At 39.7% G+C, this 25,192-nt stretch overlaps 1 pseudogene; it reads left to right on the forward strand.

Annotated features, from left to right (window-relative positions):
* Positions 1 to 991: 991 nt before the first annotated feature.
* The window catches only part of LOC148583060 (uncharacterized), a 29,497-nt pseudogene continuing 5,296 nt past the window's right edge, over positions 992 to 25,192 (forward strand).

The following is a 25,192-nucleotide window of genomic DNA, read 5'->3' on the forward strand; positions in this document are numbered from 1 at the left end:
ACAGTGGCAGATTTGAAAGGCATTGACCCCTCTATCTGTATGCACCGGATCCATTTGGAAGAAGATACTCGACCCTCCCGAGAAGCATAGCGCCGGTTGAATCCCAACATGAAGGAGGGAGTAATGAAAGAGGTAGTCAAGTTACTTGATGCAGGCATCATCTACCCCATCTCAGATAGCAAATGGGTGAGCCCCACTCAAGTGGTTCCAAAGAAATCAGGTATCACCGTTTGTTGAGAATTCTACTGGCGAATTGGTTCCACAGCGCACAACCACGGGATGGCGTGTCTGCATTGACTACCGGAAGCTCAATTCTCATACCCGAAAGGATCACTTCCCGCTCCCATTCATTGATCAAATTTTGGAGCGTCTTGTTGGCCATAGCTACTATTGCTTCTTAGATGGCTATTTCGGGTATAATCTGGTGGCAGTTGATCCCCAAGACCAAGAGAAGACGACGTTCACATGTCCATTCCGCACCTTTGCTTACCGACGCATGCCATTCGGCTTATGCAATGCACTTGCCACATTCCAGAGATGTATGATGTCTATCTTCTCCAACATAGTGAAAAAAAATTTGGAGGTATTTATGGATGACTTTTCTGTTTTTGGATCTTCTTTTGATAAATGTCTCTATAATCTGTCACTTGTGCTTCAATGTTGCAAAGAAACTAACCTGATTTTGAGCTTGGAGAATAGCCACTTCATGGTCCAGGAAGGTATAGTTTTGGGCCATATAGTGTCCAAACGAGGTATTGAGGTCGACCGGGCCAAAGTTGAGCTGATTGAAAATTTACCACCACCCACTTCAGTGAAGCAGATCCGTTCTTTCCTAGGGCACGCTGGCTTCTATCGTCGTTTCATCAAAGATTTCAGCAAAATCTCAAGGCCTTTATGAAACTTGCTTGCTAAGGACGCCCCTTTTCACTTTGATGAAGCATGTCACCAGGCATTCCAACAACTCCGGTCCCTATTATCCTCTGCTCCCATCATGCAGCCGCCTGACTGTTCATTGCCCTTTGAGATCATGTGTGATGCATCTGACTATGTTGTGGGTGCAGTTTTGGGACAACGGGTAGGCAAGCTTCCTCATGTCATTTATTATGCTAGCAAGACGTTGATAGATGCTCAAGTCAATTACACAACCACTGAGAAAGAACTGCTAGCTGTGGTATGTGCTTTGGATAAATTCCGCTCATATCTTCTAGGATCAAAGGTAATAATTTTTTCTGATCATGCTGCTCTACGACATCTGCTGGCCAAGAAGGAAACAAAGCCGCGGTTAATCCGCTGGATACTACTTTTGTAAGAATTTGACATCGAGATTCAGGACAAGAAGGGCACTAAAAATGTTGTTGCTGACCATTTGTCATGGATTTTATTTGAGACACCCCAGCCGGTTCCCATTCATGATTCTTTCCCAGATGAGCAACTACTGGAAATTACTCCGAGAAATCCGCCGTGGTATGCCGACATTGTCAATTATCTAGCTACAGGTCAGATTCCTTCTCATTGGTCTAAGCAAGATAAGGACCGCTTCTTCAAGCAAGTTCGATTCTATTATTGGGAAGATCCAGAGTTGTTCAAGTATTGTGCTGATCAGATCATCCGACGTTGTGTCCTTGAGAGTGAATTTTCCAGCATTTTTACCTTTTGTCATTCTCTAGCTTGTGGGGGACACTTCAGTGCCAAGAAGACAGCAGCCAAGGTTCTGCAATGCGGATTCACATGGCCCACCATGTTCAAAGATGCCTATAACTTCTGCCGAGCTTGTGAGAGATGTCAGCGCCTAGGAGCTATGTCTCGGAGGGAAATGATGCCATTCAGCCACATCCTTATTGTCGAGATTTTTGATGTCTGGAGTATCGACTTCATGGGACCCTTCCCACCATCTTGTGGATATGAGTATATTTGGTAGGAGTGGATTATGTCTCTAAGTCGGTCAAAGCTATTGCCACAAAGACCAATGATCACAAGTTTGTAGTGAAGTTCCTCCAAGCCAACATTTTTAGCAGATTTGGTACTCCTCGAGCTATCATCAGTGATGGAAGTAGACACTTTTGCAACCGTTTTTTCAAGGCATTGCTTCTCAAGTACTCTGTCACACATAAGGTAGCCACTCCCTACCATCCTCAAACAAGTGCCCAAGTGGAAGTGTCTAACCGGGAAATTAAGCATATTCTAGAGAAGACGGTTAGGCCAGACCGAAAGGATTGGTCCTTGCGCCTCAATGATGCATTATGGGCCTACCGCACAGCGTACAAAACTCCCATTGGAATGTCTGCTTATAGGCTAGTTTATGGCAAGGCGTGTCACCTCCCTGTGGAATTAGAATACAAGGCTATGTGGGCCATCAAGCAGTTCAATTTCGACATACAAGCTGCCGGTCCCCACCGGAAACTTCAGTTGACAAAGTTGGAGGAGCTGTGGCGAGATGCCTATGATAGTGCATGCCTTTATAAGGAGCGGACTAAGGCTTTTCATGACAAACATATCTTGCCCAAGACGTTTATTCGAGACCAGAAAGTATGGCACTTCAATTCCAGACTCCGGCTTTTCCTTGGCAAGCTTCGCTCCCGATGGGACGGCCCCTTCATAATCACCGTGGTGTCGCCCCATGGCGCTGTCGAGTTGTGGGACCCAAAGAATGGCACTTTGTTCAAGGTCAACGGTCAAAGATTGAAGCCCTGCATCTAGCATTTCGAGCCAGGTATAGTCGTGGAATCCGTCGATTTGACGGATCCCGTCTATTTTTTGGATTAGGGCACTGACACCCTGGGCTCGAGCTTTCCCACCATGCGCTCGATCCCAGAACACGGGCCTGCGCTTGAGCCCACCCTGCGTGGGATCGAGCGCAGATGCTCTGCACTCAACACACACGTGCACGAATGCGCTCGAGCGTACCTTCAGGAGCGCTCGAGCGTACCCCCGCCTTTCCACCCTATCCTCTGCGCAGGTGCGATCGAGCGCACGCTAGTGCTGCTCGAGCGCACTCGTTCAGAGTTTGCACGTGACCCTTTAGGTCACGACCCCCTCTTTCTCCCCCATTTTTCCCCACTCCCCAGCGCCGCACCCCTTCTTTCCCCCACACCACCGAATCCAACCAAGCACCCACCTCACCACCATCAGCCACCACCTCACCACGGCCGTACTCTCTACGGCCGCCGCACAACCACACGCCACCACCCCACAGGCCTTTCCCCGCATTTTTTCCCCCTCCCCAGCCACTTTTCTCCCTCACCGTTCCCACTCTCCCCAAACCCCACCGTCCCCATTTTTCGTTCAATTTTTTGTAGAAATCCGCAGTCCGTGGGTCCACGGACTGCTCTATGTTGGTTTTTCTTTGTTTTGCAGGGGGTTGGGCAGCCCAGTAAGGTGGTTCTCCATCTCCTCCCTTTTGGAGTGCCCACAAAGTGCTCGACGAATTGCCTCAACCAAGCATCATCATGATTCGGGCCACTGCTTCCATATCCCGCTCTTCCCCTGCTCAGGAGACCACCCTCGAAGCCCCCTCCCAGCCATTACCACGCCGTGGGAAGCAACGGAAGCTGATCTTGGAGACTTCTTTTGCCGTCGACACCGTCTTCCACTGTCTCCAAGCAACCAAGTGGGCGGTCAAAGAATGCCGACGACGCGGTCTCACCGCCTTATTCCAGCCCGTCAGCCCCGTTGCTTATGAAGGGCTGGTTCGAGAATTTTACGGCAACGTTACTTTTTATTGTACTCGGCCGGGCGTCCTCTCTTCATCAGTGGCGGGCATAGACGTGAAGCTGACCGCCGAAGACATTGCTTCTGCCTTGCAGTGTTCTCATGAGTGCCTGTCCGACATTTTGGCTCGGGATGGCTCACCTTGGTACTCAGACCTGTCGGCCGACCTCACACTGCAGTACATTGTGGACGATATGTGCCGCGGCCGCTACACTGATGACCTCCGCAACTCTACAAGCAAGGTCCTGCTACCTTCACGCCTGTGGTTCATGGACTTCATCCTACAGCGGAATGTGTGCCCCTTTGGACACAAGACTCAGAGGTCGGCTTCATGTGGACTTCCATTCCCTTCTCTCCTCACCCAGATCTTTCAGACTCAAGGCATAGAGGGTACCCCCACTGATGGACCTATTTCCACACATCCTCAGAGTGGCCTGATCCAGTGGAATCAGAGTTATTCCCACATGCCGAGACGACGTCAGGTGCCTACAGCAGCTGAGGTCGTTAGGGATGCTGATGGGCCTGTACACAATGAGCCACCTCCAGCTGAGCCGGTCGACAACACAGGAGCAGCGGCGACCGTTACTATGACCATCTCCCAATATGAGTCCCTACATAAAGAATTGCAAGACCTCCGCTCTGAGCTTACGACCCAGAGAGGGGAGGACAGGCGCCAGGCAGATGAACGATTTGAAGCCCAGCAAGAACTGCTGCGCGCCATTGTAGCCCGGTTGCTACCTGCTCTAGGGGCATCTTCTCCTGCGCCACAGTGACAGGTTTGGTGTTTCTTTTTCCCCTTGCACTGTTTTACTATTATTTTTCACACACTGAGGACATTGTGCATTTTAAGTTGGGGGGTGTGGGCATATACATGATAGTTCTGAGCATGCAATTGATTTTCCTGTTGTGGTTTGAAATTCATTGATGGGCTTAATATGACGAACACATGATCACTTGATTAAGGAATTAAAACTGGGTTACTCTCCTTGGTAGCATGAAATATTACTTGTTTCAATCTGATTTTCACAAGCACACTAGCATATAGTCTGTGGGATATAAAATCTGGAATCAAGAATGTTTGGTTTTAATATTCGGAATGTAATTGGGCAACTTATTGGGAAAACGACTTTGGCATAAAATTCAATTAAAAAAAATGACCATTTTAAACTTTCCACCAAGTAACTGGACCTCTTGCCTCATTAAGCAGTGAGTGTTCGCGTCAAAAAGTGAGAAGTTTGGATTGGTTGATAAAAAAATAAATAATAGCTTAGCTTTGTAGCCTTTTTGGCTCGAGTTAGTAAGTCCTTAGGGGTGTCTTTACACCTAATGCCCTAAAACCAACTGGTTTGGGAGTCATTGGCTTAATGCTCGATACATGGGTCAATTAGAAAGCTTAAGGGAGCTAAGTGATAAAGTGATAAAAAAAAAAAAAAAAAAAAAAAAGAGAAATTTTTGCCTTGGTTGCTTATCCAATAGGAAGTCTAAGGAATTGTGAGTATTAATCCATGCATGATTGAGATTAGTTTTAAAATCCCTTGACTATTTGTTGAGTTCACATACACTAGTTGAATCTTGTGATATCTCAAAACTGGCATGATTGAAGTTAAGTTGTGATTGCCTGAAATTGTGAAGATAGTGTTTGTTTTATTAAGCCTGTTTATGACTGAGAACCATGATGGTCATGATATTGCATTTTTTGAAGAACTACATGGGTATAAAATGTTTGTGGGTATCATTCCTTGAAAACCCTCATGAGACTTCACTCGTCCTCTAGGGAACTCCCAGGGGTTTAAAAGGCTTGTTGGATATGCTAAATGCAACCGTACATCCCACGAAAGCTGGATTTATCTTTTTGTTTTTCAATTTATTTTCTGTTTTATATTGCTAAGGGACTAGCAATATGTAAGTTGGGGGGTGTGATAAGCGCCAAATGTTACACATTCAAGCCCCTTAATTTACATATGTTAATTCCTTAGCATTGTTATTTGTTTGATTTTGTTTTGTTTTTGAGTTTCAGGTTTCATTTGACAAACCTTTGGAAATTGGGCTTAAAAGGACAAAAAGCTAAGCATTCTGGAACTAGGATCGAGCGCAGCACTCCTGGGATCGAGCGCCTGCGACCAAGGATCGAGCGCATACCTGCGCTCGCGCGCACACCAGCTAGGCTCGAGCGCACCAAATCTTGGATCGAGCGCACACGAGCGTACAGTGCACGGCAAGAATTCCTCTCCAGCATGGACTTGGATTTCAATCTCCCACTTGGACTGGGAGACTGACCTCCGATTTTATGAGGATTTATAGGGTTTTAGGGTTTTCCAATTCCCTATAAATAGGGCTCTAAACATTGTAAACAGACATACCGCCTCTTAGAGCAAAATTCAGTAAAATAGTCCGTGAAGCTTAGGAGATCATGAGCAGCTAAACCCAATTGTGGGGGATTGATGTAGCCCTTTCCAAGCACAATGGTTTGATTGTATTTAATTTTTTGTCTTTCAATTTATGCATGTGATTGTATAACTCTGAGGATTACTACAATTGATTTCTGTTCTTCATATTAAATGCAATTGTTCTTTAAATTCCAATTCAATATTAGTAAAATTCTTATCTTGTCTTAGAAATTATTTTACTATTATTGAACTCAAATCATTCTTATTTTCTGTGATTATAAGGATGATAGTTATACAATGGTTTTTAATTGGCATGCAATCAATAGGGTTAGATAGGTCATGCCTAAGGAAGACGGATCGTACTACACCCTAGTTTAGTCTAATTTATGTAGATGGTCTGTGCCAACCGAAGATGGGTTATGCTATTCCGTTGATTGTATGAAATTATTTTTATATGCTTTGTTGTTGAAATTATAACATGCATAGAATGAAGTGCTAGAATGAAATATGGTTAACCATTGATGTGCGGATTGTGGTGAAGTCAATACCCTACTCTCTCTCTCATACATTTACTTCCTTTATTTCTGTTTATTTTATGCACTTCAATTTCACACAAACAAATCATTCTCTTTTAATTAAGTTGATTTTAATCTTTTGAATTTTGATAATAAAACCCCTGCAGTCCTTGAGGTTCGACACCCTCTCTATAGCGGTATCCTACAAAGATTTGTTCTATTGCGAGTGGTTATTTTTATAATTGATATTTTTGGTCACAAAAATACCACATCAAGAAACAAGATACCTCAATGAACAAAAGAATTACTGGATAGGAAAATTCAATTTTTAGGCATGTCAAATACTTTCCAACTATACACATTAGTAAATATGAATTACTATTTGATAAGTGCTGAATGTTGCATATTCAAGCCCCTTAACTTGCATATGTTAATTCCTTAACATTGTTATTTATTTAATTTTATGTTGTTTTAGTGTTTTCAGGTGTTTCATAAAGATACAATAAATACTATTGATTTTGGGCTTAAAGCACACTTTGAGAAGACCTAGAAGATGTGGTTAAGCTTAACCAGTCATAATAGAGGACCCATATTGTGTGGTTAAGTTTATCAAATCAAGGAAATGATTAAATCCAAATTTCTGTAATTGGAGTTAAAATCAAATTGGATTAAATTTTAGATTCTGCACATGTGTTAGTGTTTTGACCATAACTTTCAGTTCAAGTATCAGATTAAGTTGAAACTAGTGGCATTCAAAATCTAACTCAAAATAATACAATTCATTGTGAAATGCCATTTTCCTAATTCGGACGTTTTCTATGCCAAAATTGTCTCGTAATATAAGAACGCAAATCTAGACGAATCCTATTCCGATTTGTACAAAGATTGCTTCCTAATTTGACTAGGAGATTGAAGTACGATTTTCCTGGGATTCCTAAGGCTTCTAGGGGTTGTTTTACACCCTACAAATAAGCCTCTAAAAGAGAGGTGTGCTTAGTTTTAGACAGAAAATATCTTCTTGGAGGCTTGAAGAGTTGAAAAGAAGAAGTACATGGCAGGAGGCCATCCCAACACTACCATGAGCGGCTAAATTCGTAATAGGGCGTTGATGTAGCCCTTTCCAAGTAAAAATGGTTTAATTGTATTTTAATTTGGGATTTTATATATGCATGATGGTTGTATAACTGTAAGAATTGATCTTAATGTTTATATTCAATCATTATGAAATTCTTCTCTTGTCTTAGAGAAAGTCTTTTATATTGATTGAACTCAATCCTTTATATTTTCTGTGATTATGTGAATGATTGTTATACAATGGTTTTAACTGACACATGATCAAGAGGGTTAGATAGGCCATGCCTGGGGAAGACGGATTGTACTACATCCTAGCTTAGTGTAATTTAGGTAGACAATCCATACTAGCCGAAGATGGGTTATACTATTCCCTTGACTGTGTGTAACTTATCAAGGAATTAAATAATCCATATCTAGGGAAGACCGATCGTACCGCATCTTAGTGGTTAAGTGGACAGTCCGTGCCAACCAAAAATTGATTATACTTATTCCTTAATGATGGTAATTTCTTGACGGCTCGAGTAAGACAAGCCCTATTTCATGCATTATATGAATTTCCCTTATTAATTTGTGATTGACCATTGTTATGCAGTTAATGGTGAAATCAACCTTATATTCTATCTCTCATTACTTTTTCTCTTTACTTTTATGTATTTAGTTATAACCAAAACAAAACCAAACAATCTTCTTTTACATTGAGTTATATTTAATCTTGAAAAGCTCGATAACAACACACCGCAGTCCTTGAGGTTCGACACCCTCTATATAGTCGTATCCCACAAGGATTCATTCTATTGCGAGTGGTTCTTTCTATTATTGATTATTTTTGGACACAAAAAGACTGCATCACTATTAGACAAAAAATTATGTACATTTAACTTAGGGAGGAATGATTTGTAAAGTTTCCTCATTAAAAGCAGGCTTCACCATCTCCAACCAAGTCCATTTAGCATATCTAATAAGATTTTGGAGCTCCTTCACATGGCTAGTTATATTCTTGAGTATTCTCAAGAATAAGTTAAAAAATTTTGTGAGTGCAAGTTGAGAGCCCGCACCCTCGATTATTCTTAGTCATTGGTGAGAAGCCTTGAAGGTGTCATAATCCATGAAGCTACACACGATTTTCTTGAGGAGCAAGAAGAAGCCAAGGAGTGATCGTACAACTAAGTAGGTGCTCTTACTTTTGTTGTTTAAATTAAAATAGCATTGTTCTTTTTTAAATTCGATCTTAGCTTGGGATTTTTTTATTTTTCGTTGTGCATTTGTCATTTATGCAATACTCCCAACACTGCCAACTGATTATGTCGTATATGGTTTCTAGTTGAGAGAGATTGTGCATTGCATTGCATGCTTGATGGATGTTGATGTTCGCATTACCGTTCTTATCCTCATTCTCATCCTCATCATCATCTTTACTATTGTCCTGATAAGCGCCGAATATTGCACATTCAAGCCCTTTAAACTCGCATATGTTAAATCTTTAGCATTGTTATTTGTTTGATTCTTTTTTCTAGGGTTTTAAATGCAAGATGCAATAAACTCCATCAAAAATTGGGCTTAAAGGACAATTTGGATGCATTCTGAAGACTTAGGATCGAGTGCAGCAGCACTTGCGCTTGAGTGCACCTGCGCTTGAGCGCCAAAGCACTTGGGCTCGAGCTTACATGCGCTCGACCACACATTCCCCTGGGCTCGAGCGCACACAGCAGAAGTCCTTTTCCACCTTGGATTGGGTTTTTTGTCTCCTACTTGGGCTAGAAGACTGACCTACGATTTTCCTAGGGTTTCTAGGGATTTTAGAGTTCTCCTACTCCTTATAAATAGACCTCTAACCATTGAAGAAAAAGATACTGATACATAGAGCAAAAATTCAGTAAATTCTTCAAGGAGGATTGAAGAGTTGAAGAGAAATATATCATGGCAGGTGGCCAACTTAGCAGAGTCATGAGTGGCTAAACCCCTCACGGGGTATTGATGTAACCCTATCCAAGCACAATGGTTTGATTGCATCTTAATTTAGAGATTTTCAGTTTATACACGTTGGTTGTATAATCTAGAGGATTGCTATTATTTTGTATTGTTCTTCATGTTTAAATGCAATTGTTGTTAATTTCAAAATCAACATTGGTAAAATTCTTATCTTGTCTTAGAAAGTCTTTTACTTTTATTGAACTCAAATCATTCTTATTTTCTATGATTATAGGGATGATGATTATACAACGGTTTTAATTGACATATGATCAAGAGGGTTAGATAGGCCATGCTTAGGAAAGATGGATCGTACTACACCCTAGTTTAGTGTAATTTAGGTAGATGGTCCGTGCCAACCAAAGATGGGTTATACTAATCACTTGATTGTATGTATCCTATTAAGGAATTAGATAAAGGGAAGACGAGTTGTACCGCATCTTAGTGATTAGGTGAACGGTCCATGTCAACCGAAGATGGATTATACTTGTTCCTTAATATGGTAGTTTCTTGTTTATTTTATCATGCATAGAATGAATTTCTTTTATTAAATATGGCTAACCATTGATGAGCGGATAGCGGTGAAGTCAATACCCTACACTCTCTCTCTCTCTCTCTCTCTCTCTCTCTCTCTCTTATATTTCAATTCTCTTTTGCGTTTATTTTGCACTTTAGTCAAAAACCCAAATCAACAAATCTTTTCTTAAGTTATTTTCAATCTTGCAAAACTTGATAACAATTCCTACGCAGTCCTTGAGGTTTGACACCCTCAATATAGCCCTATCTTACAAGAATTCGTACTATTGCGAGTGGTATTTTATTATTGATATTATTTTGCATTAAAAAGACCACATCACTCGGCACATTAGTTGTATTTATCATTGTAAAGATTATCAATGTTTAATGTAACAAAGTAACAAAGTATTGGTAATTCATCAACCACATAAACCATCAAATGATGTAGGAAATGAAGAACAACACAATCATAACCAAGAGACAAATATTTTATGTAGTTTGATGTTAAAGTTTACATGCATAGGCAATCAAGTAAGGGAGTAATTGACCAGTCATAATAGAATTTACAATAAGATCGCGTGGTTTAACTACTTACCTCTCTAAAAAAATGATCTATTTGGATATGGCTATCCTATTTGGGCTAGCTAGTAACCTAAATATCCGACCCCTTTAGCATATAACACATGCTTAAAGCCCATTTAATATAAGAGACCCACTACATGGCCATAATTATATGGCTCTTAACTTGCCACATCGAAAGCATCAAAGGTCATCATAAAAAGGGACACTCCCTCCAAACATAAAGGTTCAAGTATTTTACGCCTCGCACTCTCTCATTCCCTTCAATTCTCTCTTTGCGACTCTCCTCTCTCCCTCTCTCTCCATTATAGTTCTCTCTCTCTCTCTCTCTCTCTCTCTCTCTCTCTCATAGATGACTAACTTAATCATTAGAGTGTTCTTCATCCCTGATATGATCTTAATTATTTGATATTGTCCAATGTCATGTTAGAGTCCAATAATGAGTATATCTTTGTAGATTTTATAGTCTAATAAATATTTAGATTCTTTCCTTGTTAGAGCCGTCCAAGTCTTATCAATAGTATATTGTTTCTCTATTTAATGGGGAACTATCAATAACAAAGGAAGAGTTGAATATTATTTGAGAATACAGTTTACTGTGTTTTGGAGGTTAAGGCTCTCTCGAAGTAGCAATTGAAGGTCACGGCTCTCTCAAAGTAGCTAATTTATCATTTCTTATGTTTTGTTACTAGTTGGTTCGCATCAAGTGGTATCAAAGCCAAGTTTGATTGTTTTCTATAGTAATCATCAATCCATGACTATGCTACAACAATGTGATGATAGGTCATTAAGCTTCAGCAACAGCTGTGCACTACCTGTGAGAAGACAAGTGATATCTATCACCAATTTTTCCTAAAAACCCTACCATCGTCGATACTTAAAACTTCATCACCACAACCAGTCACATTCCCACAACCATCTCCACCATGAAAATACTCAAATCCGTAAGAAAACTCATCCGAAAATACCAAACAAACCTCAATGGCCAAGCAACAAAAAAAAAAGAACCATGTCTTTGTTCATCCAAGCCCCTAGTCACGACACCCAAATTGCAAGACAACAAACAATGCCATAGACAAAAACCATAGCTTCAGCCGATAAGCAACAAAATTCCACCCATGTTGCTAGTCCACCACCCCGAGAACACTACGCTGGCAATCCAAGAATTTCTCTCTGCACCACATCCCAGAAGTTCTAGACTCTATGTTTCTTCTTTACTACGGTGCAAGTGAGATAAAGCAACAATGAGCCTTTGTGTTGCTTAGAAAGAGGAAAAAAATTGTGGCTGCAAACCCAAAGAAAGTGCTGCAAGTTTCGGTCGACACCTTCTTGCATGGTTGTGAAAAGAGGAAAAAAATTGTTGCAAGATCATGTAATCCCAACAACGCAACAACTACAAGAAATAGTGTTTGACATGCAACAAGAAAAGGTTGAGACCTTCGTTATTGTGTTATTTTCTTTAGTATTTATTTTTGTTAATTGGTTTTCATCATCCAGAAGTTTAGTTTTGAATTTTTTATTGGGGACAAGAAAATTGTTAGGGGAGGGGAATGATATGGTCATAATTATTTGATATTATTTGATATTGTTTAGTGTCGTGTTAGAGCCCAATAAAGAGTATATCTTTGTAGATTTTATAGTCCAATAAATGGTTAGATTATCTTCTTATTAGAGTCATCCAAGTCAAGACCAATTTGGTCTATTATGTAATCAATAGTGTATTGTTTCTCTACTTAAAGGATAACTATCAATAACAAGTGAAGAGTTGAATATGTTTGAGAATACAGTTTACTGTGTTTTGGAGGTCAAGGCTCACTCGAAGTAGCCATTGGAGATCACGACTATCTCAAAATAGCTAATTTATCCTTTCCTATGTTTTGTTACTAGTTGGTTTGCATCAATCCCTTGAAAAACCGTTGGATTTTGGTGATTACTTTCTCTATTTTGCAAGAACTCCATCCTTGGTCAGAGGAGCTCGACCCCAAATCCAATCGTCCAAAAATTGTTCTACTAGTGTACAACCAACCTCCCCAACTCTTACAATTAGACACCCTCATAATGTATTTACACACAAACACACAAAGAAGGAACTTCAAGTACCTTTGATCAAAACCTTGTGTGAGGTAGTGTAAAAAGAAAAACCATTGTAAAGAAAACCATTCCCTCTATATTTTCTCTTCTGTCTCTTTCGAGTATATAAAACCATATGAAACATGATTTATTTTCTTTGCTTCTCGTTCTTTCTTTGGGTATTATTCCAAAGATAATTTGAAATGAGCCACTAGTGGCGTTTTCATTGGCTTGGACTTATTCGTGCCAAATCCAAGAACCTTCTTAATGAACCATTTTTGTAATTGTGATAAAGCTCCATTTTCCTATCCCTTTGAATTTTCATCCCAAGGATATATGTTCTTGACTCGAGATCTTTCATCTTAAACGACTTGCTTGATTATGGCTTAAGCTCTTGAATTTTGGTCTTACTTTACCTACAAGCAACATGTCATCAAGATACAACACCAACATCAAATAAGTGCTATAATCAAAGAACTTCATGTAAACAAGATGATTAAATTGGCTTAACCACTTACCATTATCTATTATGAATGAATCCAATTTTCTATATCATTGCCTTGATGCAAACTTCAACTTCAATTGAATTTACACACTTGGTTCTCCTTGCTTTGTCCAATGACCCTTGAGTTTGCTTCATATACACCTCTGCCTCTTGGCGCATCACAATAAGAATTTTCCCACAAAACAAAAAATTAAGGGTGGGCAAAAACCCGCCCAACCCGCAAACCCGCCCCGATCCACTCCGCCCGCATAGATTTTAGGTGTTTTTTTGCTGGTACAGGTTGGATTTCTTCCAGCCCGTGTGGGGCGGGGCGGGTTACGGGTATAGAAATTTTTTTACTGTGGGTACCCGCCCTGCCTTGCTGGAGTATAAATAAAAAACATCCTAACCCTAATAATTTCTTCCCCTCTCTCTCTCATTTGCTCTCTCCCTCTCTTTTCGTCTCTTTCTCTCGTCTCCATACAGAATCAGAGCTCTCTTTGGTGTGTTGGGTGAAGCTGCGAAGGTACTTGTTTTCGTCTCTCTTTGTTCTACTCTCTCTCTCTCTCGTCGGCTCTCTCTCTCTCTGAGACTACAAGATCATGCCTTTGTGTCGCTACGATCGTTTGAAGAAGACAATTGCCATCGCCGCTGACATCACCCCCAAGCAAATTTTGTGGCACCGGTATGCCCTCTTGAGAGGAAAAGACTAAAGAGGGTAATTTATTTGAGATTTTTTGTTTATGTTTTTTCTCTTTTGCCGCGTGCTTTATTTGGTAGTGGAGGAAGTAAAGTTTTGAGTTAGGAAAGTGGGTGGTGTTTCACAGTTTCAGAGGAGAGTGAAGAAAGTTCTCGTAGTTGGGGAAGAGTAGGGAGGAGGCCTACAAACAAGCCTGCAAATAGGCCTACAAACAAACCCGCATAATCTGCCTCGCCCCGCAATACCCAAACCTGGGCGGATAGGTTTCACTTTTCCTGGGTAGCGAGTTGGATTTTCCAAACCCGTAGGGTGCGGGGGGGTAGGGGAAAGGCGGATATCCACCCGCCCTGACCTGCGCCCACCCCTACATAAAATAAAGATAAAGTTCATGTTTGGTAGTCTCACCACCCAAAGAAAGAGGATTCACACTTGAAAGAGAGAAATTTCATTTCAAATAAGAGCATCTCACTTAGGGTCATAGCTAGAAAAATATATGGGATAACTTCACTTTACCCCCCCCCCCCCTGAAATGACGCATATTTTGCAAACACTCCTCTAATGTTTAAAAACTCTCACTTTGGTGTATCAAACTTTCGTTTCGTTCCAAATACACCTTTCCGTTAGGATTTTCCGTTAAATCCTAATGGAGGGGTGTGAAATTCCTAAAATGCCCGCACTTTTTATTAAAAAATAATTTTTTTTTTTAAAAAAAAATCATAACCCGTGGGTTCATTGGTGGATCTAACCCACCTGCCTTGTGACCCACGGGTCATATATATTATTATTATATATATTAAAAATAAAGTGACCATCGGGGTGACCCATCGTTGTGGGTCACCAAGTGACCCATCGTTGTTGGGTCAATTTTTAATTTTTAATTTTATATAAAAACGATAATAATAATTTTTTTTTTATTTATAAATAAGGGTAAACTTGGAAGTTTTAAAAATGTTAGGGGTATAAAGGTCTTTTTACTCATTCTACCGTTTGATTTAACTCCAATATCTAATGGAGGGGGGTATTTGAAACGAGAAAAAATTTTGATACACCAAAGTGAAAGTTTTTAAACATTAGAGGGGTGTTTGAAAAAGACGCATTATTTCAGGGGGTAAAGTGAAGTTACACCAAAATATATATATGAACAGTTTTGGCATGTTCAACTAGTTTAATAAACAAACCTATTTGTCCCGATGGATAGTTCAATTGGCTGGAGACCACACACCTCATGAAGCAGAGGTCAAGATCGAATATCATTTTCTCTTTTTCTTCCTCTTATGTGAACACACACACACACACACAGATATATATATATATATATATATATATATATATATATATATATATATATATATATATATATATAAAGCCAATCTATGTATATGCGTAAACAATCAAACTAATCCGAATTCAACTCGAACATGTTCATGAGTAACTGTCCTAGCTTACACCCCCTATTGATCACACTCATGGGCCATCGGCCATGGGCCACCTACTACACCATAACCCTACTGAACAAATTTCCAAATTTCTCACCTTGTCCAAACTCCTGCTCAAAACCTTAAACCCAGTCAATCTTTCTCAGAGCTTCATATGCAACAATGGTTGTTTCGTCATCGAAGAACAAACCTTTGAAAACCCCAAAAGACATAGACACTCGAAGATCCGACGTTGCCTTCTTCGCTTCCTCTCTTGGCCTCTCCTTTTCTCTCCCATCTTCGTACTACTCTAGTTTCAACTATTCCAATTTTCACAAAGTAGGTTGTCTCAAACTCCCACAAAACCCGACAAGCAAAAGACCCAAAACACCGACAACACTATTGAAAAATGCATGCCTAAGGGATTTGAAAAAACCAAAGTCCAAGCGGAACCAGAAGCCAAGGACCCTAAATTTCAATTCCAATGATAGAAATATGAATACCCAAAAGCCAAAGGACCAAAGCTTGAAAAATAATGAGAAAGCCAAGCCTAAACCACCTTTATTTTGTTGATATTATTTCATGAAATTAAAATTTTGAATTTCAAATAAATGACTGATCTCATATTATCATGTTTTGATCGGTTACCACTACTGCTTCAATATCTCCTATTATTATGTTAAGTAAGATCATGTTTTATCAAGTTACAACTGCTTTCCAAATGTTAGATTTAAAATATCTGTAACCGTTATTTCAATTGAGAAAAAACTACTGCTGAGATAATATGGAATTATATAGATATATTTATTTTTCCAGCAGTTTTATTAAGTACAAATATTTTATTTCTCTCTCTTCTTCTCTTCTTAAAATTACGGTTGTTACAAAATTTTTGGGTTCTGGATTGTGTTCAGAATTTGCAATCTGCACACATCATCAGGAAGTGTTGTATCTAGAAGATAAGATTGCTATGATTCCATTTTGCAAAACTTCTAGTACAATTGGGAGGCAATATTTATTTAAGAGATAATCACAATCGCCTTACTGTCCAGATTTCAATTACTTCCCATTCTGTTTATGTTCTACGTTTATTTTTCCTGCAATTTGTTGTGCCAAATACCCACCTAAATTAATAGGCGAGTACTCGGTACGTTTTACTCGCAAATGCACAAGATCAAAACGATAGTATAATATGCAAATATGAGATCTTCCCATGAGGATTTGTGATTTTGCTTAAAATTGATTTTTCAAATAAAATATCTTTGAATTGTCACGAATTGAAAGATTAACAAGAAAATAAGAATAACGACAGGGTTAGGGACATCCACCGCTAATCAGATTAATTAAGATAAACAATATGCCAATCATACAGGTATATTTAATGCTTGCCAACCTAAGGGCATGGTCTACTCCTTAAGCTATTGATCTCCCTAAGCAACGAATTAGGCATGGTATCTACTCTAATTCTTTTCTTTCTCAAAGGTTTTAGCATGGTATCTACTAAGTTGTTATTTGGAAAAGCATGGATCTATGGAAATCGACAAAAACATGAAGCCTAGGGCATCGTATCTACTCCTGGTTCTCCATGTTGATTACCCCAAAAACCCATGATGAGATTCTTTTGTCACTTTATTAAGCTCAAGACTCAGCCATTCAAATTGACTTAAATAACACATCCAAAGGCATGCATATGATGATCAAGCACATTAATATGAGGAATTCAATTAACCAAAAAATAATCAATTTAAATATATCAAAATATGATTGTCACAAAGACGCCAATATTGAAATCCTAAAAAGACATGATTAGGGCTTCAATCTAGCCCCTAATTAAAATACTAACTACATAATAAAGTAAATTGGGGAAGAGAAGAAAAACCCAAAACTCTTCTTGATCTAGCCTTCAGTTCTTTATCCCAAGCTTATGTCTGATTCTCCTTCTTCTCCCCCTCTATTTGGAGGAATAGAGGGTCTATTTATAGGGTTGGGAATGACCTTGGACGTTCATAAGCATCCAATCAACTCATAAATCGAGTTGGAATTGGATTTAGAGTTCGAAATCATGTCAAAATCGTGTGGAAGCATGTCTTCAGTTTCCCAGAGCTCGAGTGCGCTCGATCGCAGGAGGGTGTGCTTGATCGCATGCCTGTGATCAATCCTTGGCTTGGGCGCTCGAGCACTGATGCAATCGATCCTACTGCGTATGCGATCGATCTTATGGCTTCCAGCTTTTTTCCAAAATGTCTTTTAAGTTTGTAACTTACCGGAAACACTTTCTTTTCTTCAAAACCCTCAAAACTACGAGAAAATTCAAAAAAAAAAAAAAAAAAAAAAAAAAAAAGTAAAACATCAAATAATAACAAAAGTAAAAGGTTAACATTTGTGAATTAAGGGGCTAGAATATGAAATATTCAGCACTTATCACAATTCTCACATCTTTATTTCCAACAATTCTTAAATAAATATTATGCATTCTTTCAGTGGCACTTCCAACTATGAATTCTGCTATTACTTCTCTGAATGTGATGCCACAAGATCTTTCCAAATTGATAGTTTTCTATGTGTACTTGTCATCGCGGAGAGGAGTTTAAAGGTCTTGGAGTCCAATAAGGAACCCAAGTTCCAGAGCAGTGTCCATCTAGGAACTTTGTTCCTCGTTAGTCTTTTATTTCCTAGTTAGTCATTTATTCTAATTCCTAATTGAATTAGAACTCATTCTATTTTATCGCAAAGTCAGTCCTAGTTGATAACAAGAACGATAGTAGAAGTCAAGTGTATTTCTTACTCTTCTATTTAATCAACCTTAATGTTCTCCTATAAAAGGAAGATCAATAAAGAGAAGTATGTTTTGGGTATTCAATCTATTATACAGTTTACTATATTGGAGGTTCTGAGTCCCTCAAACGAGCCCTTATCTTTCCTTGGATTCGGTACTAGCTGATCCTCATCAAGTGGTATCAAAGATGGGGTTCCTCTTGCTAATAGAGCGAGAATCATCATAGGACGCTCATACAATAACAGTTCGGCTTACCAGGATTTCTTCCTAGAATCTCGGCTAGTGACACGTTCGGTAACCAAGAAAAATAAGAACAATACAACGGAGGACAGAATGGTAATTATGGAGTGATCTGTGAAATCATTGACAAATGGGCAGCATGAAATCTAGGAGGAGCTTAGAGCATGGAGGACTAATCTTTTTGATCTTATATCAATTCAAGGGAAGACACGGCAGGATGATGGAGACAATGCGAATGGGAAAAAAGAAGATGAAGGGGAAAACTCCCACACTTGGGAGGGCAACCCACCCACACACATAGACACATCAAGCTAGATTTTCCGAAATTCAATGGAGACGAAAACCCCACCACTTGAGTCTGTAGAGCAAAGCAATTCTTTCGGTTCCAAGAAACTTCTAAAGAAGAGAGAACAACATTAGCTTCCTTTCATCTAGAAGGTGAAGCCCAACTATGGTTTCAAATCCTACTACGTGAAGGATGAGATATTCGATGGGCAGAATTCACAGAAGGATTATTTACGCGTTTCGGACCAAATCAGTTCTACAACCCTTTTGGAGAACTCACGAAGCTTCAACAAGAGGGAAATGTTAAGGAGAGAATCAAGCAAAATTTGAGTCTCTTCTCTCAAAGATAGGGACTTTATCATAGAGTCAGCAAGTTAGTTGCTTCATAAGTGGGTTAAAAGAAGGAATCAAAGCCGCCACCATGGCCGGCAAACCCACCACACTCACGTCAACCATTGGGCTAGCCTGACTGTACGAATCCTGCAATATTGTAATAAGGAAAAACTCCTTACCAGAAGCACGGAGACAGCCGTTGGGTAACCGCACAGTTGTAGCTCCACCAACCATGCCTATCAAACGGTTGACACTGGCAGAGTTAAAGGAGCATCAAGAAAAGGGACTATGCTATAAGTGCAACGATAAATATGGCCCGGGATATAGGTGTAAAAAGCTATTCATGATCGAAGCCTATTGGGGGGAAGACGGAGATGGAGATATGAAGATGGACGAAGATGACAGAGAGACGGGGGACCAACCTTTGGTTTCCCTACACGCCATCACAAGGAATGATGCTCCGGGAACTATGAAGGTATATGGGGTGATTAATAAAAATATTTCATTGGTACTAATTGATTCCGGTAGTACACATAATTTCATGAGCCTTGCCTTAGCCCATATGTTGGGAATTCATATTCCAGAAAAAAAAGGTGGAATGGACGTGATAGTAGCATCCGGAGAGAACATTAGCAGCCCAGGAAAATGTGTCCAAGTCCTAGTGGTGATGCAAGGGTGGAATTTTTGCACTGATTTTTATATTCTACCATTGAAAGGGTATGGCCTAGTCCTCATTACCCAATGGCTATGTATATTGGGTCCAATCTGGTGGGATTTTAATGAAATTCATATGGGAAGGACAAGAGGTGATGCTGCATGGGTCAAACACTTGGGATAAACGTAAAGAAGAGATGCTCCTCGTGCAAATAGTCCAGTCCAAAACTAAAAGCAATATAGTATAAGACATGGAAAAAGGGACCAAAGAAGACATGCATCAAATTTTAGAAGAGTGGACACTGGTCATTGCTGAACCTAAAGAGTTACCGCTCCCAAGGACCCATGATCACAGAATTCTATTATTACAAGGTGCTGGCCCAGTATGTGTAAAACCTTACTGATAAGCGCCAAAATATTCATATTTTCAGCCCTTATCTTACATGTTTTAATCCTTTGGTTTTGGTTAATTAGGTCATTTTACTTCCTTTTTGTGTTTTTGATGTTTTTACAGGCTTTTGGAAGAAAGTGAAGTAAAACTGGGTAATTTAGGCTCGAAAAGAGAATCTGAGAAAATTGGAGCTCCCTGGTACTGCGATCAATCGCAAGGTACCTGCGATCGAGCCCAATACCAGAGGAGATGCTGCACGAGCTAGGCCAAGAGCGATCGAGCACAGGCAAAAGAGCCATTGATCGCAGACGTGTGATCGAGCGCACACGGGTTGCGATTGAGTGCACCCGTGCACAGGAGGCATTCCAAGTGGCGGCTGCAATGTCCCTATTTCCTTATTAGGGTTTTTCAAACTCCAAATTGTAATAGGACTAAAACCCTGCGAAAACCCTAGGGTTTACTACTTTTCCAAGGACTTCTAAAGCCTATAAATAGACTCCTAAACCTTTAGAATAGGGAGGCTTGGAGAAGGAAGAAGAATAGAAGCTCTCAAGTCAAATCTCGGGTTTATTCTTTCTTTTCTTTTATTTTATTTTATGAAGATGTTTAACATCAACTCTATGTGTAGCTAATTTATTTAGTAGGGCTAGATTGAAGCCCTAGTTATGTTAAATTAATATTTCAATATTGGCGCCATGTGATGATCATGTTGTTCTATTTAACATGATTAATACCTTCTTGCATGAATTCCTCATATGTGTATGCCTGATCAACATGTGTATGTAGTATGGACTTGTTAGTTAGATCAATTTGGATGGCCGAGTCCTGGGTTTAACTTAAGTAACAAAAGAATCCACACCGCGATTCTTGGGTTAATCAACATAGGGAACTAGGAGTATGTATCCATGCCCTAGGCCTTGTGTGTTTGTCGATTTCCATAGAACATATGCTTTTCTAAAGAACAACTTAGTATAGACATGCTAAATCCTTTAGGAAAGAAAAGAATTAGAGCATGGACCAAGTGGCTAATTCGTTGCTTAGGGAAATCAATAGCTTAAGGCGTTAGAGTTAAACCTTTAGGTTGGCAAACATTAAATATGCATAACTTGATCAAAGCATTGGCATATTGTTATATTAATTGAGCATAATTAGTGGTGGATATCAAAGCCCTACCCTTTATTATCATCTTATCAATAATCAATCTTAGTTTACTTTTGCTTAAGGAATTTATTTTTAAATATAAATTCAGCAATCCTCGTGGGAATGATCCTGTACTTGCACCATATACTACTCGGTTGACCTTGTGCACTTGCAGGTAAAACGTACAATTATTTTCCTATTAACTTAGGCATATTTTTGCACAACAAGTTTTTGATTTAGGTATATTTTTACCTAAATATACCTAAATCAAAAACTGAGATTGAAGAATAGGTAAAAATATACCTATATTTTTACCTAAATATATTTTTACCTATTAATTTACCTATTGATTTAGGTATATTTAGGTAAAAATATACCTAAATTATTTACCTATTACTCCAGGAAAAATTGGGATGGTTACGCCATCCTGGATTGTAAGTATTGGAGTATGGGTTGTTTTTGTGGGGGAAGTTGTTCTGTCCCACAAAGTTTACCTCTTCTTGTTCTGTAAAAGGACACTTCTCAGTGGTGTGATCTAGATGGGAACAAATAGCACATACTTGGAATTGTGTGTCCTGTTGCAGAGGTGAAGTTTTCTGGACAGTCATGGCCTTGACAAGCATATCCAATTTCTTTTCTACTGCAGCCAACTGATGAGTTGGTCCTCCACTGAGATTCACTTCATACATGCCCTTGCTCTTAATTCCTCTCCTTCCTCTTGAACAGAATTGCTGTGCAAAAATAGGTAAACAAAATGGAGAAGGTAAATGCACCACCCTTTCCTCAAAGGCTAGTCAAACCAAAGAAAGAAGAGCAACTCAGGGATATCTTTGAAACTTTGAGGAAAGTAGAATTCAACATTCCTTTATTAGATGCAATTAAACAAATTCCTTCATATGCCAAATTTTTAAAGGACTGTTGCACTAACAAAAGGAAGTTTAAGGAGTATGAGACAGTGGCCTTAACAGAAGAGGTAAGTGCAATCTTGTTAAGGAAATTACCACCGAAGCTAACAGATCCAGGTAGCTTTACCATTCCCTGTAGGATAGGAGACCATTCCTTTGAAAAGGCGCTACTGGATCTAGGAGCAGGGGTGAATTTGCTGCCTTACACTGTATATGAAAAGCTGGGATTGGGGGAGCTCCAACCAACCTCTATCACCTTGCAATTGGCAGACAGAAGCATCAAACGACCAAGAGGTATACTAGAGGATGTGTTGGTAAAGGTAGGAACATTTATTTCACTTGCTGATTTTATTGTATTAGATGTGGAAGAATCCCCTATGCCATCACCATAGGGGTGAAAAAGGGTATTGTGAGTAAGAAGGTAAATGGTGAGACAATCGAATTCAAAATATTCGATGCATTGAAAGTACCTCAAGAAGATTTGGAATGTTTTGATGTGTGTGTAATCCAAAATGTTAGTGAGACAGTTTTGCAGGACTATCATAAAGATCCATTGGAAGCTACCCTTTCCCAGAGTCTCACAAGGCAGGATATTGAGTCAGAACTGGAAGAGATCACCAGTGATGTTATGGAAACAGTGCATCACCTTGAGGCCTCTCCTAAATACTCAGGCAAGTATACTCATCCCTTTGAAATTCTTGAGCCCACTAACACCTCTCTTGTTCCCTCTATTGTACAGGCACCCAGGCTGGATTTGAAGCAATTACCAGAGCACTTAAAATATGCATACTTGGGAGAAAACATGACACTACCAGTCATCATTGCTGCAAATCTGAGTTGTGGGGAAGAAGAAAAGCTGTTGAGAATTCTGAGAGAACATAAAACCGCCTTGGGATGGACCATTGCTAACATCAAAGGAATAAGTCCAGCTAAGTGCATGCACCAAATCTTCCTTGAAGACGAAACAAAGCCAACCAGGGATGCACAAAGAAGACTCAACCCACACATGAAGGAGGTAGTCAAGGCAGAGGTATTAAAACTACTAGATGTGGGCATCATCTATCCCATCTCAGACAGCAAATGGGTCAGCCCAGTTCAAGTAGTGCCAAAAAAAAGTGGGATCACAGTGGTGAAAAATGATGATGATGAAGAATTGATACCAACAAGAGTAACCACTGGGTGGAGGGTATGCATGGATTACAGAAGACTAAACAAGGTAACAAGAAAAGACCACTTTCCATTACCGTTCATCGACCAAATGCTAGAGAGATTAGCTGGCCATAGCCACTACTGTTTTTTGGATGGATATAGTGGTTATAATCAGATTGCAATAGCACCAGAGGATCAGGAGAAGACCACCTTCACGTGTCCTTTTGGCACATTCGCCTATAGAAGGATGACATTTGGTTTATGTAAGCCCAGCTACATTCCAGAGATGCATGATGAGTATCTTTTCAGACATGGTAGAGAAAACCATTGAGGTCTTTATGGATGACTTTAGTGTTTTTGGGTCTAGTTTTGATGAATGTCTACACCATTTGAAAAACGTTCTAAAGCGGTGTGAAGAATGCAACCTAGTGCTCAATTGGGAAAAATGCCACTTCATGGTTCAACAAGGCATTGTATTGGGTCATGCTCTTTCAAGCAAGGGCATAGAAGTGGATAAGGCCAAGATAGAAATCATCTCTAAACTTCCCCCACCTCTGACAGTCAAGGGGGTAAGGAGTTTTCTTGGACATGCTGGATTCTATAGAAGGTTTATCAAGGATTTCTCCAAGATCTCTAGACCCCTCTGTGCATTGCTTGGGAAGGAAGCCAAGTTTGACTGGACCAAAGAATGCATGACGGCCTTCAACACGCTAAAAATGCTGCTCACTTCTGCACCAATTATGAGAGCACCTGATTGGAGCTTACCCTTTGAGCTCATGTGTGACGCCAGTGACTTTTCCGTGGGAGCCGTTTTGGGTCAAAGGATCAATAAGGTACCTCATGCCATTTATTATGCCTCTAGAACATTAAATGATGCCCAGCTGAATTATTCTACTACTGAGAAAGAATTATTAGCTATCATATTTGCTTTGGAGAAGTTCAGGTCATACCTAATTGGTTCTAAGATTATTGTATTCACTGATCATGCTGCATTGAGATATTTGTTTACCAAGAAAGATGCCAAACCAAGACTGATCAGGTGGGTATTACTACTACAAGAATTTGACCTTGAGATTAGAGATAAGAAGGGCAGTGAAAATGTGGTGGCAGATCACTTATCCAGATTACTCCATGAGGAGGAAGGAGATGAGCTCCCACTAAATGAAAATTTCCCACATGAGCAGTTGTTCGTAGTTGATATCCAACTCCCATGGTATGCAGATATAGTGAATTACATCACTGCCAAGGTCTTTCCCCCAGATATGTCTAGCCAAGAAAGGAAGAGATTGATATCGACATCTCGACAATACCATTGGGATGACCCCTATTTATTCAAATTCTGCCCTGATCAAATCATTAAAAGATGTGTCCCAGAAGATGAGCACTTGAGTATTTTGCTGCACTGTCACCAATTTGCTTGTGGTGGACACTTTGGGGCAAAAAGAGCAGCGCTTAAGGTATTACAGTCTGGTTTTTATTGGCCCAATATGTTTAAAGACGCTTTCTTGTTTTGCAGCTCTTGTGATAAATGTCAACGGACAGGTAACATCTCTTCTAGAAATCAAATGCCATTACAAAATATTCAGGTTGTAGAACTCTTCGATGTGTGGGGTATTGACTTCATGGGACCATTCCCTCATTCATTTGGCTATTCATATATTCTTGTGGGAGTGGATTATGTGTCTAAATGGGTCAAGGCTGTCCCCTCAAGGACTAATGATCACAAACTGGTTGTGAAGTTTTTGCAGGAAAACATTTTTGCTAGATTTGGAACACCCAGGGCAATCATTAGTGACGGGGGAAGTCACTTTAACAACTATGCTTTCACTTCTGTGATGAAGAAATATGGCATCACTCATAAGGTTGGCACTCCATATCATCCTCAACCACTGGCCAAGTAGAGATC

The sequence above is a fragment of the Corylus avellana genome, chromosome 11 (genome assembly GCF_965113065.1).
Source record: "Corylus avellana chromosome 11, dhCorAvel1.hap1.2, whole genome shotgun sequence".
NCBI classification, from domain to species: Eukaryota; Viridiplantae; Streptophyta; class Magnoliopsida; order Fagales; family Betulaceae; genus Corylus; species Corylus avellana.